The 16,695-nt window shown below is 46.1% G+C and overlaps 1 long non-coding RNA gene across 2 annotated transcripts in view; it reads right to left on the bottom strand.

Annotated features, from left to right (window-relative positions):
• Window positions 1-367: 367 nt before the first annotated feature.
• LOC136788530 (uncharacterized) overlaps window positions 368-16,695 on the bottom strand; it is a 43,510-nt gene continuing 27,182 nt past the window's right edge. For both annotated transcript variants that reach the window (XR_010827251.1, XR_010827252.1), the window contains one exon: window positions 368-11,359. This is a non-coding gene — a long non-coding RNA (uncharacterized lncRNA). The remainder of the gene's footprint in view (window positions 11,360-16,695) is intronic.

Below are 16,695 nucleotides of genomic sequence, written 5' to 3'. Positions count from 1 at the left end.
CTCGGGCTCTCTCTCTGGCTGCCCGTAATACCATGTCCTTTTCTGTTGAATCCATCAAAGTATCCAGGATCACCTGGAGATCATCCCAATCGGGATTTTGGGTTTTAATTATCATTTTCATTATCCTAGCTACTTTATCTGGGTTTTCCCTGTAGGTGCCGGCTGCTTGCTTCCATATCATTAAATCCCCAGCTGAAAAAGGCACCTTGACATATACCGGTCCTTCTGTCCCCACTCCTTGCCTGAGGGGAGCGATTATTTTCCCTCCCTCTTCATTTATAGTTTCTCCTGCCCTTCGCTGTTGCCGGGTCCTATGTGACACGGGGAGACTAAAATCGGGGATTCTCCATCACTACTGCTATCTTCCTTTTCTCTTTTCCCTCCCTGTCCTGGCTCTTCCGGCGGAGCCGACGGCGCAACTTCCAGATCAATATTTCCATTATTATATTATTATATTATATTATTATATTATTATATACATTATTATATTATTATATACATTATTATATTATTGTATTATATTATTTCCCATAATACTTATTATTCTCTATTGCCTGATGCTGTATACAGCGTCCCTCCTTAGTACATGCACAACAACGTTCCTCAGTTTAAACTTCAAGCACCATTATTCCACAAGCATGCTGCCATTCAGGCTTTCGGCGCAAATAAAAGAATAATTCCACATACGGCAGTTCATCATATTTTCCTTCCCACTTACAAAATAGCATTAATTGTAAGATTGTATTATATTGCAATGTTCCATTCTCAGGCTAAGTTTCTTGGTCCTCTAGTTTATACTGTGGCCACCAAATATTACAATAATCAATCAGCTTTCCTTTCCGCATTTCTTGACCAAAACCTCCCTCTTTCCAGTGTGCTAGCAAACACCCCAGCGGGGATGTCCGCGGGATAGGTACATCTTTTCCCAGAATTTCTTTAATCTTTTTCATTTTGAGCTTATGATACGGACCCAAAAGCTGCCGGAGCAGCAACACACTCTCCCGAAAGCTGCCGGAGCAGCAACACACTCTCCCGAAAGCTGCCGGAGCAGCCACACACTCTCCCAAAAGCTGCCGGAGCAGCAACACACTCTCCCAAAAGCTGCCGGAGCAGCAACACACTCTCCCGAAAGCTGCCGGAGCAGCAACACACTCTCCCAAAAGCTGCCGGAGCAGCAACACGCTCTCTCGAAAGCTGCCGGAGCAGCAACACACTCTCCCAAAAGCTGCCGGAGCAGCAACACACTCTCTCGAAAGCTGCCGGAGTAGCAACACACTCTCCCAAAAGCTGCCGGAGCAGCCACACACTCTCCCAAAAGCTGCCGGAGCAGCAACACACTCTCCCAAAAGCTGCTGGAGCAACAACACACTCTCCCGAAAGCTGCAGCAACAACACACTCTCCCGAAAGCTGCTGGAGCAACAACACACTCTCCTGAAAGCTGCAGCAACACACTCTCCCGAAAGCTGCAGCAACACACTCTCCCGAAAGCTGCCGGAGCAGCAACACACTCTCCCGAAAGCTGCAGCAACACACTCTCCCGAAAGCTGCTGGAGCAACAACACACTCTCCCGAAAGCTGCAGCAACACACTCTCCCGAAAGCTGCCGGAGCAGCAACACACTCTCCCGAAAGCTGCCGGAGCAGCAACAGCACACTTTCCAGAAGCTGCCGGAGCAGCAGTGTGCTTTCCCAAAAGCTGCCGGAGCAGCAGCGTGCTTTTCGCAAAAAGCTGCCGGAGCAGCAGCAGCACGCTTTCTACATACCAATAATACCTGGTGCTGACCCTTCAGCACAAACCAATACAGTTACCAATGCCGAACCTGCAGAGCTTTCGCTCTGTCTAACGGACGGCGCCTAGGCTTACCCCGGGAGCTCCCTGCCCAACCGAGCGTGGCTTTCGCCGCGTCTGACCGGCAGGCTTTCCCAACCAAATCGGTACCGAATACCCAAAGTTGAAAGCACCTTTGCTTACCACTCCAGTGGTACGTCGTGAGCAGCGGAGGTCGGTCGTGGTCGACTGCTCCCCGAGAATCCCTCGGTGCCGGCTGGAGCGAAACCGAGACACGATCCGCCTCAGCAGTGCCCACGCTGTCCCATCTGGGTCGCCAAAATGTTAGCGTAGCAACCACATAACCACCAAGTGATTATATGAAGGTGCTTTATTCAGCGCTGGAAGCCGGGGCAGGTGCCCAAATCTGGCTTCAAGTCCCGTTACTTCCCAGCCATTATTTATACATACAATATTGCGTCAGGTATACATATTCATTACAGGTTGCAACATCAGCCTCGCTTTTCATTCTAATTAGCTCCCCTCCCCTTTGCACATGCGTGGCGCACTCTGGTGGTCGTCCAGGTGGTCGTCCAGATGAAGTAAGGAGTCTTCCTCTCCGCTGAACTCTTTCACCTTTCTCACTCGACGCATGCTCCCTTCGCTCCTTGATTCTGCTTCAACTCATTTCATCATCTCCAGGCCCTTATCCAAGGTCAGGTTGCACCTATTCCCTCCCAGGGTTCCCCTTCAACGATTCCTTTAAATGTTCAGTGTACTCCCTAGGTTTCCAGTATACATAGATTACTTGATAATGTAAGTACATTTAATAATATTTAATTATACCGTATGATCCATCACCTGAGAAACATTAATAGAACATCCATTCGATTCTCCCCAACACTAACAGGTGTATTATGAGGCGACATGCACGGTTCTAAAGTTCCTTTTTCCAGAAGTCTGTCAACCACAGGTTTTAACCCCTTTCGACCCTCCATTGGTATAGGGTATTGTTTGACTCGGATTGGACGATGGGGATCCATTATTTGAATATTTATGGGGTCCATTTCTATGCTTCCGGTCTCCCCCTCCTTATACCATACTAAAGGGTTAATGACTTCTTCATCTTTTTGTGTCAAAGTGTATAATTTAATCTGCAATTCGTCCCCTTGACTCTGAATGCTCAAATTCAATCTTAAAATCAAATCTCTCCCCAGTAAATTGTACTCCGCTTCAGGGAGCAAAAGAAAATCATTAACATAAGTTTTCTTCCCAGTTTCTACTTTTACATTCTTCAAGACAGGCACTCTAAAAGGCTCTCCTTTTGCCCCTATTACTGACATATAATTGTTCCCTTCCTCTACTCCTTTTGGAAGTTTTTGAATAGTAGATTTTTCAGCTCCTGTGTCCACTAAAAACAAAACTTCCTCTTTATGGGGACCAATTAGTAGTTTTATCAAGGGCTCCGTTGATGTTGACGTCCCCAGAAGATATAGCCCCTGACACCCCTATTCTTCTTTGAATGTTTTCTCATCTTGTTCCCGCTTACGACAGTTCCTCTGAATGTGTCCCTTCTTGTTACAATAGTAACAAGCGGGAATGGTGTACTTCTCTCGACAAGACTGCCCCCTAGGGGCTTTCTCTATTCCCTTCTCCCTCCTTTCTCCGGACAGAGTCTTATTTCTCTGACTTTCTCTTACTGCTGCTACAAAAATCTTAGCTTTTGCTTTTTGTTTTTCCTCATCTCTCCTAACATATACTTTCTGTGCTTCCCTAAGTAACTCTTCTAATCCCCTCTCTTGCCAATCTTCCAGCTTCTCTAATTTCCTCCTTATGTCCCCCCAGGATTTAGCTACAAATTGCGTTCTAAGGAGTGCAGTTCCAGCCACTGTATTCGGGTCAATTCCAGAGTACATTTGTAAACTTCTCCTTAATCTCTCCAACCATTCTGTTGGAGATTCGTCTTTCCCTTGTTGCTCATTAAATGCTTTATTAATGTTTTGCCCTCGGGGAACAGCTTCCCTTATTCCCTGTATGATTAATGTTCTCAAATCCCTCATATTCTGCCTTCCTTGGGGTTGTTGATGATCCCAGTGGGGATCCACGTTTGGCCATTTTTGGTCTCCTGGGGGTCCTGCCTGATTCTGTCTCTCCCACATTCTCATTCCAGCTTGCCTAATCATTCCTTTTTCCTCGACAGTAAATAAGATCCCTAAAATGGACTGTATTTCTTCCCAGGTATAAGTATTGGGACCTAGGAATTGGTCCAGTCTTTCAGCTACTCCGAGGGGGTCATCTAATAAGGCCCCCATTTCTTTCTTGAAATTCCTTACATCTGTGGTATTTAAGGGGACTGCCACAAACCCAATGCCTCCCTGATTGCCCCCCAGGGGTACCTCTCTTAAGGGATATAGAGAAGCTCCCTCAGATGTGGCAGTTCTACTTCTCGTACATGCAGCCGGGGGTCGGTCTGATTCCGGTGCTGTCGGCGGTGGAGATATCACAGCTGCCGGAGGTGGGGCCACTGCCAGAGGTGGATTGTTAGAATATAGAGGTGGTAAATTATCTAATGGCTCCCATTTATCCTCTTTTTCTTTTTCCCGTTTTTCTTCTCCTTCTTCAAACTCCTCCTCTGTTTTTAGTGTAAATACTGAGGCTGGAAAAGGACGTGAAGTCCTGATCCATAACCTTGCATAATCACTTTCCTCCTGACTAAAAGGTTCCTTTGAGTTAACATGTAGATTTAAAGCCTGGCAAACCCAGTCTTCAAAAGATCCGAAAATAGGCCAAAAGACATGTGGTCTTAAAGGCTCCTTTGGCCATTCTATCATACAATACTGAATCATTTTTACTTTGCTTTTTCCTTTTCTGGGGCCCCTATCGTTCCAATTTCTAATCATTATCCCTAATGGACTTTCTGGTGGTATGTCTGGTAATTTGCTCCCTTTTCTCTGGTCCCGGGTCTTCGATTTAATCTGACCCATCTAGGAATTTTACTGTGGCAATTCCTACAGCCCTTGGTTGCCTTAGTGAGAGTGTCTTGCAGGGGGTTTAGGACCTATCACCCACCCACGAATCCTATAGGAATCGCTTCGGTCCTTCACCGGCCAAGTCCCTCGCGGGAGATTGGAACCGCGGTTAGAAGACCTCCACAATCGCTTCGGAACTACGTTCCGTCTCAATCACACTCTCACACACACAGGCAACCGAATCCCACCCAACCGAACGGTATACACATTAAATACTTACGACTCCGTCGTCTTCGTTCGGATCTTCGCGCGCAGAATTACGGGCAAAATATAGTGCTGCAGCCGGCAAAAGGGAGCTCATAAAAATCTAAATCTTTGCTTGCCCTTATTCAGGTTCGAGATGGCATTAGTCCCGACCTGACTCGAACAGGAGCCACCAAATGGTGGGGGCGCCCCTCCTAGATCAAGTCAGAATTCAGGAACCAAGACCATCCCGGACGAGCCCCCAATTGTTATAAATGACTGAGTCCCAAATAGGATTGCAATCAAAGTTTACAATTTATTAAATGAATAGAGGCAAGCAAACAGCGCTGGGTGCGCCGGGAGTCTCTGCTCCACCAGGACGCACACCCGTTACGTGAGGCATCTAATTTTTTATACTCCTAGGCTAATACATATTTATTACTACTTCTAAAAGAGGCAAGGTTATTATAATTGGTTTCCCGAATCCGACGTCCTTCCAAGTGCACCCGCTTATCAGTCTCTGTTACTTTCTCGGGGGCCGCTCGGACAGGGAGACAGGGAGGCTCATATTTTTCCTCCTTATCTAGTGGTCTCTTGGCCGGCTGTCAGAAGTTACTGCACATTCGTGCAAAGTCAGCAGTTTTTTCTCCGAAGAAATCCCTTTGTTCTTTTCTCGCCTAAACCCAGGCCTCAATGTTAACCCTTCAAAACCCCTTAGTGGCACGAATTGCTGGACCATTTCTTACAAAATGAAGTCTTTAATTGAGGGCCTAGCAGAACAGTCAAATCCGTTTCTAAGGACTATTTTGTATTCCAGGGGGGGAAATGTCAATCCTGAGTATGTTATTCACTGGAGAAGAATGTTTAGGAGGGGAATGATTCGGCAGGCAGCTATGCAAGAATGGGAAAGAACTAACACCCCCCCTGGACTGAGAGTAATTCCGATAGAGCAGAAATATCTGCAGGAATGGCAGGCAAGGAAAGCTGCCTGTGTTGCAACCTAAATCCTAGCAGGGACAGGCTTTGAGAAGATGTTTTAAGAGTGGCCAGGACGGCCACTTCAAATAGGAATATCCGGAGTGGAAGAAGGAGGAGAGATTGCTGTTATAAATTCAGAACAGGGGAGTTGGGGCTTTTCAGAAAGCTAGGTCCCTGATAAATGAAAAAGCGTACCTCAAGGGTTCCTCAAGTGTACCTCAAGTGTACCTCAATGGGGATCACTCTACAATTATCGTTACAGGCAAAACAGACTTAACATAGGAAGGTTAATAAAATTTATTACCTATTGCTGACAGGCTAGAGCGGTGAGAAACAAAGAAACAAGCTGGGGGCACCTCTTCCCCCTCTTCCACCTCTTCCCTGCCCTGAGTGGCACGGGGGTGGGCCAGGAGTGGGGGCTGCAGTCAGTCCGTGGTGCTTTGTTTCCACTGCTCCATCACAGTCGCTCTTCCCCCTGCTCTGTTGTGGGGTGTCGACCTTCCTGGGCTGGTCCTGTGTGGGTTTCTCCACGGGCAGCGAAAAACAGGCTCTTTGGGAGCTGCTCTGGTGTGGGGTCCCTCTCGTGGGGTGCCGACCTTCCTGGGCTGTTCCTAAATGGGCTGCAACGTGGAAATCTGCTCCGCCGCAGTACACCATGGGTGGTGGGGGTCTGCCTTCCCCACCAGGGGCCGCTCTGTGGGCCGAGGGGGGGCTTCGGCTCCGGCACCTGGAGCACCTCTGCACTGCACTCCCCCTCCTCTGCACTGACCTTGGTGTCTGCAGGGAGGTTTCTCACTCCTCACTCTCCCAGCTGCTGCTGTGCAGCAGTTTCTTTTCCTTTTCTTGGATGTGCTCTCATAGAGATTTAAACTGCATTGCTCACGGCTTGGCTCTGGGCAGCGGTAGGCCCCTTTGGAGCCGGCTAAAACTGGCCCTTATCTACCATGGGGCAGCTGCTGGATTCTTCTCACAGGGGCTACCACTGTAGCCCAAATTTCTTACATAGGGCACATTGATCCTTGCCTAGCCGGGGCTGTTCCTGTCTAGGCCTCCTTTTTCCTTCTTCCCTAATAACTGCTATCAGCCTCTTCTGCATGTTTAATTTGAGGAAGATAAAAGTCCTCTCTCCTTCCAAATTGCCCCGTGTGCATACACCACACCAAAGGCATATTTCAAATCTGTCCAAATGTTTGCCAGCTCAAAAGCTCTTATCAAGGCGATGATTTCCACCTTTTGGGCTGATGTTTGTTACTGCATATCGTGTAAGGCAAAATCCCTGGCGGACGAAGCTGCTGCCATCTATATACCAATCCTCCGCATCTTCTAGGGGTGTATCCTTTAAGTCTGGTCTGCTGGAGTATACCGCGTCCATGGTCTTGATGCAAACATGACTAAGGAAAGAGGCTGGATTCACAGAATTAGTGCCGAAAAACTTTAGGAAGTCCATTATACCCGTTCCTTTTCTTCTTCAGTAGCTATCATTTGCGTATTGCAACAGTGTCCCCTTCTCCCGAAGGGGTCTTTCAAGCTTCCAGATCACAGGCTAGTTGTTTCCCGAATATGGTGGGGCTATTCTTGAACCCCTGTGGTAACACAGTCCAAGTAAGCTGAGTTTTTCGTCCTCTATTAGGATTTTCCCATTGAAAGGCAAAGAGTTTCTGGCTTTCAGTTGCCACGGGCAGGCAGAAAAAGGCATCCTTTCAATCTAGTACCGTGAACCAAACCCGTCTAATTTTGCCAAAATGTTATTTCCATTTTTCCTTGTTCAAAAGAATTTTTTTGCATCCAATTTTTCCAGCAAGTCCCTTCCTAAGAAGGACCCTGGCAAACTGGGTAAGTGTAAAAATTGATGAATTCCAATCATTTTTCCCAATTGAAAATTAAAGCATTGCAAATAAAAATGCCTTTTCCTGTTTCCATGACAACTTTCTGGGACCCATCATGATCCCTCTGCCCCAGAGGGCTCACACCCGTGATTTTGAGATCTCAGCCTCGGGTTGAGGCAGAACTACTAACATTCCTACATCCTCTTTCCCTGCTCATTCAACTTCAAACAGCTCTGTTAAATACTATATGCCACACAACCTTTAACACCTTCAACAACCCTTTTAACACTTCCTTTATCTTTCTCCAGCCTGTACTTTTCTAATGTCAACACCAAAGGCTCAGTCAGGGGCCGACTTAATTCCATACCTTTTCCCTCCACGATGCTGAAACAACATATCAGTATGCAACATTTCATCCCATTTTCCTTCTCTCCTCAAAAACAACGTTAATTGCAAGATAGTGTTACAGTCGATTGATCCATGAAGTGGCCATTTAGCTTATATAGTGGCCACTATTGATTGCAATACTTAGTGGAAGTCCTCTTGCTTTCTGTGCCCCCATTTCTAACAATATCCTTACAATGTGCCAATATGCACCCAACGAGGCTTTCTTTTGGAAACGTCTTTGTTTTGGATATTACCCATTTCCTTGATTTCCCATTCCCTTTTATTTATTTATCTATTTATTTATTTATTTATTACTATTCCTTATTAGTTACTGTCCCTTGTTTCAATTTCCACGCAAACCTTTTTATTGCAGGTTTTTACTATCTTTTCCTGATCTTCTTCCCAAATGTCCCAGTTCCCTGGGATTAAACTCTTCCTTCCACATACAAACTTTACTATTTCAGATTCTTAATGAGCCCCGTTCCAATCATAAATCCACAGGGCTTCGGGAAAACACCAGAAGCACTCAGCCCTCCGTCTTCCAGACAAACAATACCACCTTTTTCACAAAATTTACATTTCAACAAGACCGAATTTAAAGCCGAATGCCAATTTTTCTCACGCACTTTGTTAGTAAACCCACACAAAACAAGGAATCACTCCTATGGATCCATCAATATGGGAGTTTAAAAAGGTATTGAGGCCTAAATAAATTCGCTCTACCCCTTCTTACCAAATTCCCAGGGCTCAGGCCCGAACCACCAAAGAAGTGACTCTCCGTTCTACCACTTTGATAATCAGTCAGCCCCCCTCCCCCGATGCTTGGGAAACTGACCAAACACCACCGCGAATATACCCAAACTTCTGGACTGTTACTTAGATAATGCTCCCACCTTCCTCCTTGTCACACTCAAACATTTAAGAACAAAAAATAGGATTACAAGATGCACCGCCGGGCCCGTTGTGGGAATAAAAATGTTGTTTTTGCAGAGTTACATTGTTTAAAGGTAAGGAATGTGGTATTGAGATATGCTTGCAGTGATAAGAAAACTTAGCAGGCGACCTTGTAAAATGCAGACAACCAGACTCCTTAGAACAATTAGGTGAAAATCACGGTGTTAAGTCAAGTCAGATAAGGGAAGAAACATTACCACTTCAAACAGTAAAAAAAAACGTCAAAAGAAATTTGAAATTTAACAGGCCGGCAACTGAAGGCCATGCACTGTCTGTGAAGCATCAGATAGATTGTGAACCTGGATTACCCACTCAGTGGGGAAACAGTGGAGGGTCCTGTCATCAAAAAGTATATAAACTGTGTTTTGGAACCAGTAGGTGTGCTCCTGCTTGTGGGACGCCCGCCATTGCAATCGCGAATAAATTACTACTTCACTGAGATCCTTGCCTGAGCCTAAGTTATTGGCTACGGAGTGTTTCTCACAATTTGGGGGCTCGTCCGGGATCCAGTCACCTACCGGGGAGCCCCACCGCCGCAGCAGCAGGAAGGCATGCCCCGCTGATTTCAGCGGTCCTGTGCATCGGCGGTGGCGGTTTTGCGGAGAGCTGACAGAGGGCCCGAGACTGATTAAAGAGGCAGGATCCATGAAGTAGTGGGGAAGGGAAGAAGGTAGGCACTCCGGGTTTAAGAATTGATCTGGTAAATCTGCGCACAGACCAAGGTAAGAAATATTAAGTATTGCCTTGGGGGTCGGGTGAGACTCTGAGTGATGTGTGATTGAGATGTACTTTTGTACGAAGTGAGTGTGGAGTCCTGATCCGAGATTCTGTAGCTCCGCGAGGGGCACGGCCGGAGACGGACGAAGCGTGAGATAAGGGAGAGGAAGGAAGAGTCTCGGGAAATTTGGTGTATGGTAAGCCCTTGCACAGGGAAGTGCTTGGCAGTACACCAGGGAAATTTGGTATGCGGTAGTCCTTGCACGGGGAAGTGCTTGGCAGTACACCAGGGAAATTTGGTGTACAGTAATCCTTGCACAGGGAAGTGCTTGGAAGTACACCCTCATTTTCCAGAATCAGAACGTTACTGTGTGGTACACTGCAGGAGGGAAATTTCTGTAGCAGCACACTGACAAGGGCTAGGAAAAATGGGAAATATGAGTTCCAGGGGACAGGGAGATATCCCTGGGGGAGTGACTACCGAAAGTCCTTCCTGAAGAATTATAAGAAATTGGAAAAATAATCTCAAAATTAGAGGAGATGATAAAAGAAAGAAAAAAAAAAAAGGTTAAATATTGTGTATTAGTCTGGACAAAAGAACCAATTAAAGGAACTGCAGTATTTTGGCCAAAATACGGGCCTGATGAAAATTCAGGCTTTAAATTTCTATGTAAACAATAAGATTCCTTTTTTTTTCGGAGGAGGAGCCAAGTTATGTTCCCTATAATCCTAATATTGCACCGCTGGCAGCAGCAGCCGCTCCAGGAAGGGAGACAGGGACTGCAATTAACACTGTCCCTAGAGAAGAGCATACTCTAGGCTCTGGCAAGAATTAGAACAAGGTAGAAGAGGTACTGAGAATTTTGCCTTCCCTTATACTAACAGTACTAACACTGTGTATCCTCTTAAGTGAACTTCCCCCCCTCCTTACCAGCAGAGAGGTTAGGAGTTTTAAGGAGATGAAGTCTTTAATTGAGGACCCCAACAGGCTAGCTGAACTGTTAGACCAGTTCCTAGGACTTAACTTATACTCTTGGGGGGGGGGAATTATGTATATAAATATGTTGTTTACAGGGAAAGAAACGGGAATGATCAGGAGGAGAGCTGCTATACAAAAATGGGAAAGAGCTCATCCTCCAGGACCAGGGGTAACACCGGCAGGGCAGAAATAGCCACTTGCTGATCCTGGCTGGAATAATAATAGTGTGCAATGTTATAAATTACTCTATTAGCCAGAAAGAATTAGTTTATTGAGTAAGCGATCAGCAAGGAAAACAGCGCTGGGCAGCCTGGGAGTCCATGCTCCTCCAAACGGCCCGCACCCCCCCCCTTTTCACAGTCCTTATATCACCGAGTTCTTCCGGGGTTACATAGCCCCCCTTCCTGCTACTGCGGCTGCGTCGACTGTTGCTAGGGGGTCGTCTCTGGTCCCTCTGGTGGTCGCACGGATGAAGGACGTAGTCTTCCTCCGCTTGGTACGTGATGTTTTCCCTCCATAGCCGGTCATGCTGTTTTGTCTTCAGATAGGACAGGTGGGTTATCAAATTTTGCAGTAATAGTATTTACACAAAGTTCTCTCAACTATCCGCCCCAGACAGCAACAGGCAAGGAGCCTCAAGGTCCTTACAGCCACCTGGCGACTCCCTTTGTTCCTTCTTAACATAGCCATGGGAAATAATGAACAAACATGCCTCATACACCACAATCCCTCCTTTTTCTTTTAGTTAGTTATTTTGTTCATTAATTCCTGGTATGCCAGTCTGCTGAGTGTTAGAGATTCAGCATCTTCATTCGTGGTCATGGATTCGCATTTGGCACTAATATGCATCAAATGTGCTGCCTCTAAACGTTTTTTTACAATTGCAATTACACGATTAAGAATACATGGTCCAAAAGTAAGGCTCAATATTAGTAACAACAAGGGTCCCGCTATTGTCGACAGTAACGTTGTAAGCCAGGGTGAATAATTAAACCAAGATTCGTACCAATTCTGTTTAGCCTCATATTCTCGTTTTCTTTTCTCTAATCCTTCTCTAAGCTTCATCATTGTATCCCTCACTACTCCAGTATGGTCTGCATATACACAGCATTCTTCTTTCAAGGCGGCACATAATCCACCATGTTGTAAATACACCAGATCCAATCCTCTACGATTTTGTAAAACAACCTCTGATAGTGACCGTACCGATTTTTCTAGGGCAGTGATTGACTGTTCAATTCGAGTTAAGTCCTCATCTACAGCCACACGTAGGGAGGTAAACTCCTGACTCTGTCTGACCAGAGAGGCAACTCCAGTGCCCACCCCGGTACCTCCCAAAATTATTAACGTTGCCAATGTTATAGCCGTGATTGGTTCTCTTTTTGTTAAGTCGTTTTCTGTTACTGTGTGCTGTGTATATACATAGTCTTCAGAATGGTATAGAATTCTTGGTACAATTATCACTTGTATACAGAAATCTTGGGATACATTAAAGAGTTCAAGTGATAAACAAGGAGTAACACCTATCGATGAGCATACCCATCTAACATTGTTTGCAGGTATTAACCATCTTTCTCTACTTCCTGGTGTAACCTTCTCTATACTGCTGCATAAATGGAGCTTCTCCTTAGGGATTGTACCTACAGATCTTCCATTCCCGGTTACTTCCGTCAATGTTATTCCTACATCTTTCCCCCAATTGCATTGTGGAGGGTTGGGGTAACGTGAACGGGTGGCTTCTCCCAGATCCCCAATAGCGTCATAATACGGAGGCCTTATATCAAGGCATAACCAACAAGGTTTGGGGATGTTGGGATTCGTTTGATTTAGTAAGAAATAACTAGCATCCATGATTTTCCACATGCTATTCTCAGTCATCCCTTCATTATGGTCATATTTTCGGTCCACTGATTCGTTAATGGCCTCTAGTAGCTTAGGGCTATTTGTAGTTTGCATTTCAGAGGCTTTTGTCAAAACATTTCCTGATAGTTCTTGGTTTGGCCCCACCTGTTGGGGGTTCTTAATTTCTTCTCTCCTTATATGTAGTATCCCCTCTCTATCCGCTCCGGATTCATGCAACCTAATTCCCCAACGTAGTCCTAGGGTCCATCTTTGGTCTTCCGGATGGGTTACATTGATGTATATGAACCTGCAATTACGGTTACATCCTGGTGGCCCGTACCCCACCTTCACATACTTGTCTGCTCCAGCTCCAGGAGTCCAGTCTGTAGCAATAGTTTCACAACCCCAATAGGCACAAAAGTATTCATGTGGATCGTTACAATGCGGTCTTCCCGGGTTAAAGCTTGGGCACATATAGAAGCTCAGTTGACCTGAGCATATGTTTGCATTTCTGCCCCATGTCACAAGGTCACATAGAGCGACTTTAAAACTAGGGCCTCCGGCAGTGATTATTTGCTGTACCAGACGGTGATCTCCCCATCTGATTAGGCTCCAACTAAAAGGTTTATGAGGGTACGCAGACCCAGGAACAGTATAAATACATACACTTATTACTATGTATCGCAAAAAGTGGATGGAGATAGGGCCCATCTCTAGGGGTTTACCTGGTCACGCAGATCCCCACCGTTTCACTCTCTGCCTCGCTTGTCAGTTCGGTTGCGGCGAACTACAAGGTGTGGGTTCTTCTCGGCAGCAGTAGTGCTCTTCAGGGGAGTCTCTCGGTCAGTGACCTCGTACCTGTTACCAATCACACAGAGCCTCCCTCCTCCCCTTTTTTACGATACATAGACAGTGACAGTATATACTTATTGAGTCCGTTTCAGAGTGAGCTTTAAGTCATCTGGGCCTGCAACCACTTCCCATTCGCTTGTCTGGATTGGTCCCTTCACACGACTGGCATGCGTCCACCCCTTCTCAGCCGTCCGGATAGCCGTCTCTGTAGTGAGTAAAACAACATAGGGGCCTTCCCACCGTGGTGTTAAAGATGTTTCTTTCCATGTCTTAATTAGAACCTTATCTCCAGGCTGTATTTTATGGATTGCTATATCTAACGGGGGACGCTGTGCTACCAACCCTTTCGCTCGTAATTCCCTCCGTCTATTCATGAGCTGTATTAAATAAGGTGTTAATTGTGTGTCCTGTACCTGGGGATGATCAGCTGGTATCTCTAGATCATAAGGCATACCGTATAGCATTTCAAAAGGTGAGATTCCAACATTGGCTCGAGGCTGTGTTCGAATATTCAATAGTGCAAGCGGTAAACATTTCACCCAGGAGGTTTTTGTCTCCATCATAAGCTTCGTTAGTTGCTTTTTAATTTCCCCATTCATTCGTTCTACCTTTCCAGAGCTCTGAGGGTGCCACGGTGTATGATATTCCCAACTCGTCCCCAGGGCTCTCATAGCTTCTTTGGACACCTTTGATATAAAGTGGGGGCCTCAGTCAGAATCAATTGTTTCTACAATCCCGTACCTCGGGATGATATTTTCTAATAGTATTTTTACCACAGCTTGGGCTGTTGTCCTCGCTGTTGGGAAAGCCTCGACAAAATGCGTGAGATGGTCTACAATTACTAGTAAATATTTGTACCTTCCCACTTTTGGAAGTTCTGTGAAATCCAATTGAATTCTGGCAAAAGGTCGGTGTGCTAATTCCTGACCCCCTAATACCCTCTCCCTCATTTGTCGGGCATTCACTCTCTTACAAACAAGACAATCATGCACAATTCGTTTTGCTACATTGTATATTCCAATACACATATATTTTGTGGCGAATTGGTCCACTAGTGCTTGAGCTCCCCAGTGGGTGTTCTCATGAAACCTCCGTAGCACTCGCAGAGCTGCAGATTTAGGAAGCATTTCCCTTCCATCAGGCAATATCCATTTACCCCCATCTATTTCTTTTATGCCCATTTGAGCCATTTTATCCTTTTCTGGCTGTGTAAAACACAGTAATGTGTATATAGGTCCGTGTAAATAACAATAACTATGTGGCTTATTCCCTTCCTCCTTTTCCCAGGACAGGCAACTGCATTGTACAACATCAAAGCCGAAATCTTTCCAACAGGTATCACATGGAAGTTCTTTTGAGTTTTTGCCAAAGTCTGGGCAATTTTCCCTCGTTTTTGTGGTTCTCATACTCATTAATGATGCTCTTTTTGCCTCCTGATCTGCCAGGTTATTACCCCTAACTTGAGGGGTGAGGCCCCTCAAGAGGGAACTCAGAAATCATATGAGAGACTTGGGGTCAGAATGAGAAAGTACTTGGGTATGAATCCTGAGGACCCGGTATCCCAAGGGCTCTTGAAAGTTCATTTTGTGATTAAAGCCTGGCAAGATGCACAGAAAATGCTCCAGAAGGTGGGGGGATGTAGTGAACAGTCACTGGGGGGCCCTCCTGCGGGAGGCCCTGAAGGTGTGTGTCAGGAGGGGAGATGAGAAGGAAAAGCAGAGAGTGAAACTAATGGTATTGACAGTGTAGCAGGTAGTGAGGCAGAGGGTTGGAGAAAGAGGAAGAAAATCTTCAGGAGGAGTCAGGGCCAGGATGGAAAGGAGAGGAAGAGAGATGAAGGAATGGCAGGTGAGGAAAGCTACCCGTGTTGTGGCCTGAATCTTAGCAGGGACAGGCTTTGATGGGATGTTTTAAGTGTGGCCAGGCTGGCCACTTCAGGTAGGAATATCCGGAGTGGAAGAAGGAGGAGAGAAGGAAAATGGGATGAAGTATGTTATACTGATATGTTGTTTCAGCATCCTGGAGGGAGAAAGGTATGGAATGAAGTTGGCCAATGACTGAGACTTTGGTGAAAGTACAGGCTGGAGAAAGATAGAAAGAAGTGTTAAAAAGGGTTATTGAAGGTGTTAAAGGTGTGGTATGTAATGTTTGACAGAGCTGTTTTTTGAATGAGTTGGGAAAGTTGAATGAGCAGGGAAAGAGGATGTAGGCATTATCTAAGTAACAGTCTAGAAGTTTTGGTATATTTGCTGTGGTGTTTAGTCAGTTTCCCAAGTATCGAGAAGAGGGGGGGACGGGGGGTGCAGCGTGCTCCACCATGGGGCTTCGGCTCCGGCACCTGGAGCACCTCCACCCCCTCCTTCTGTGCTGACTTTGGTGTCTGCGGGGAGGTTTCTCACTCCTCGCTCTCCCAGCTGCTGTTGAGCAGCAGGTTTTTGTTTGTTTGTTTTCGTGGATGTGCTCTCACAGAGGCACGGACTGTGTTGCTCATGGCTTGGCTCTGGGCAGCGGTGGGCCCCTTTGGGGCCGGCTGAAACTGGCCCTTATCTGCCACAGGGTGGTTTCTGGATTCTCCTCGTGGGGGCTGCCACTGCAGCCCCCCCACTACCAGAACCTTGCCATCAAACCCAATACACTGGGGCAGCTAGGTCATTACTGGCCTGTAAAGTATCAGGGATTAAATTGTAAGGAATAGTCCAGCAATTCGTGCCACTAAGGGGTGTGAAGGGTTAACATTGAGGCCTGGGTTTAGGCGAGAAGAGAACAAAGGGATTTCTTCAGAGAAAAACTGCTGACTTTGCACGGACGTGCAGTAACTTCTGACAGCCGGCCAAGAGACCACTAGATAAGGAGGAAGAATATGAGCCTCCCTGTCCGAGCGGCCCCCGAGAAACTAACAGAGACTGATAAGCAGGCGCACCTGGGAGGACTTCGGATTCGGGAAACCAATTATAATAACCCTGCCTCTTCTAGAAGTAGTAATGAATATGTATTAGCCTAGGAGCATAAAAACCAGCCGCCTTACGTAACAGGTGTGCGTCCTGGTGGAGCAGAGACTCCCGGCGCACCCAGCGCTGTTTGCTTGCCTCTATTCATTTAACAAATTGTAAACTTTGATTGTAATCCTATTTGGGACTCAGTCATTTATAACAAAATTAACTAATGAAACCCTAAAAAGTG

Source organism: Anser cygnoides, chromosome W, assembly GCF_040182565.1.
Source record: "Anser cygnoides isolate HZ-2024a breed goose chromosome W, Taihu_goose_T2T_genome, whole genome shotgun sequence".
In the NCBI taxonomy this organism is placed as follows: domain Eukaryota; kingdom Metazoa; phylum Chordata; class Aves; order Anseriformes; family Anatidae; genus Anser; species Anser cygnoides.
This window is presented reverse-complemented; position numbering and strand designations above follow the sequence as displayed.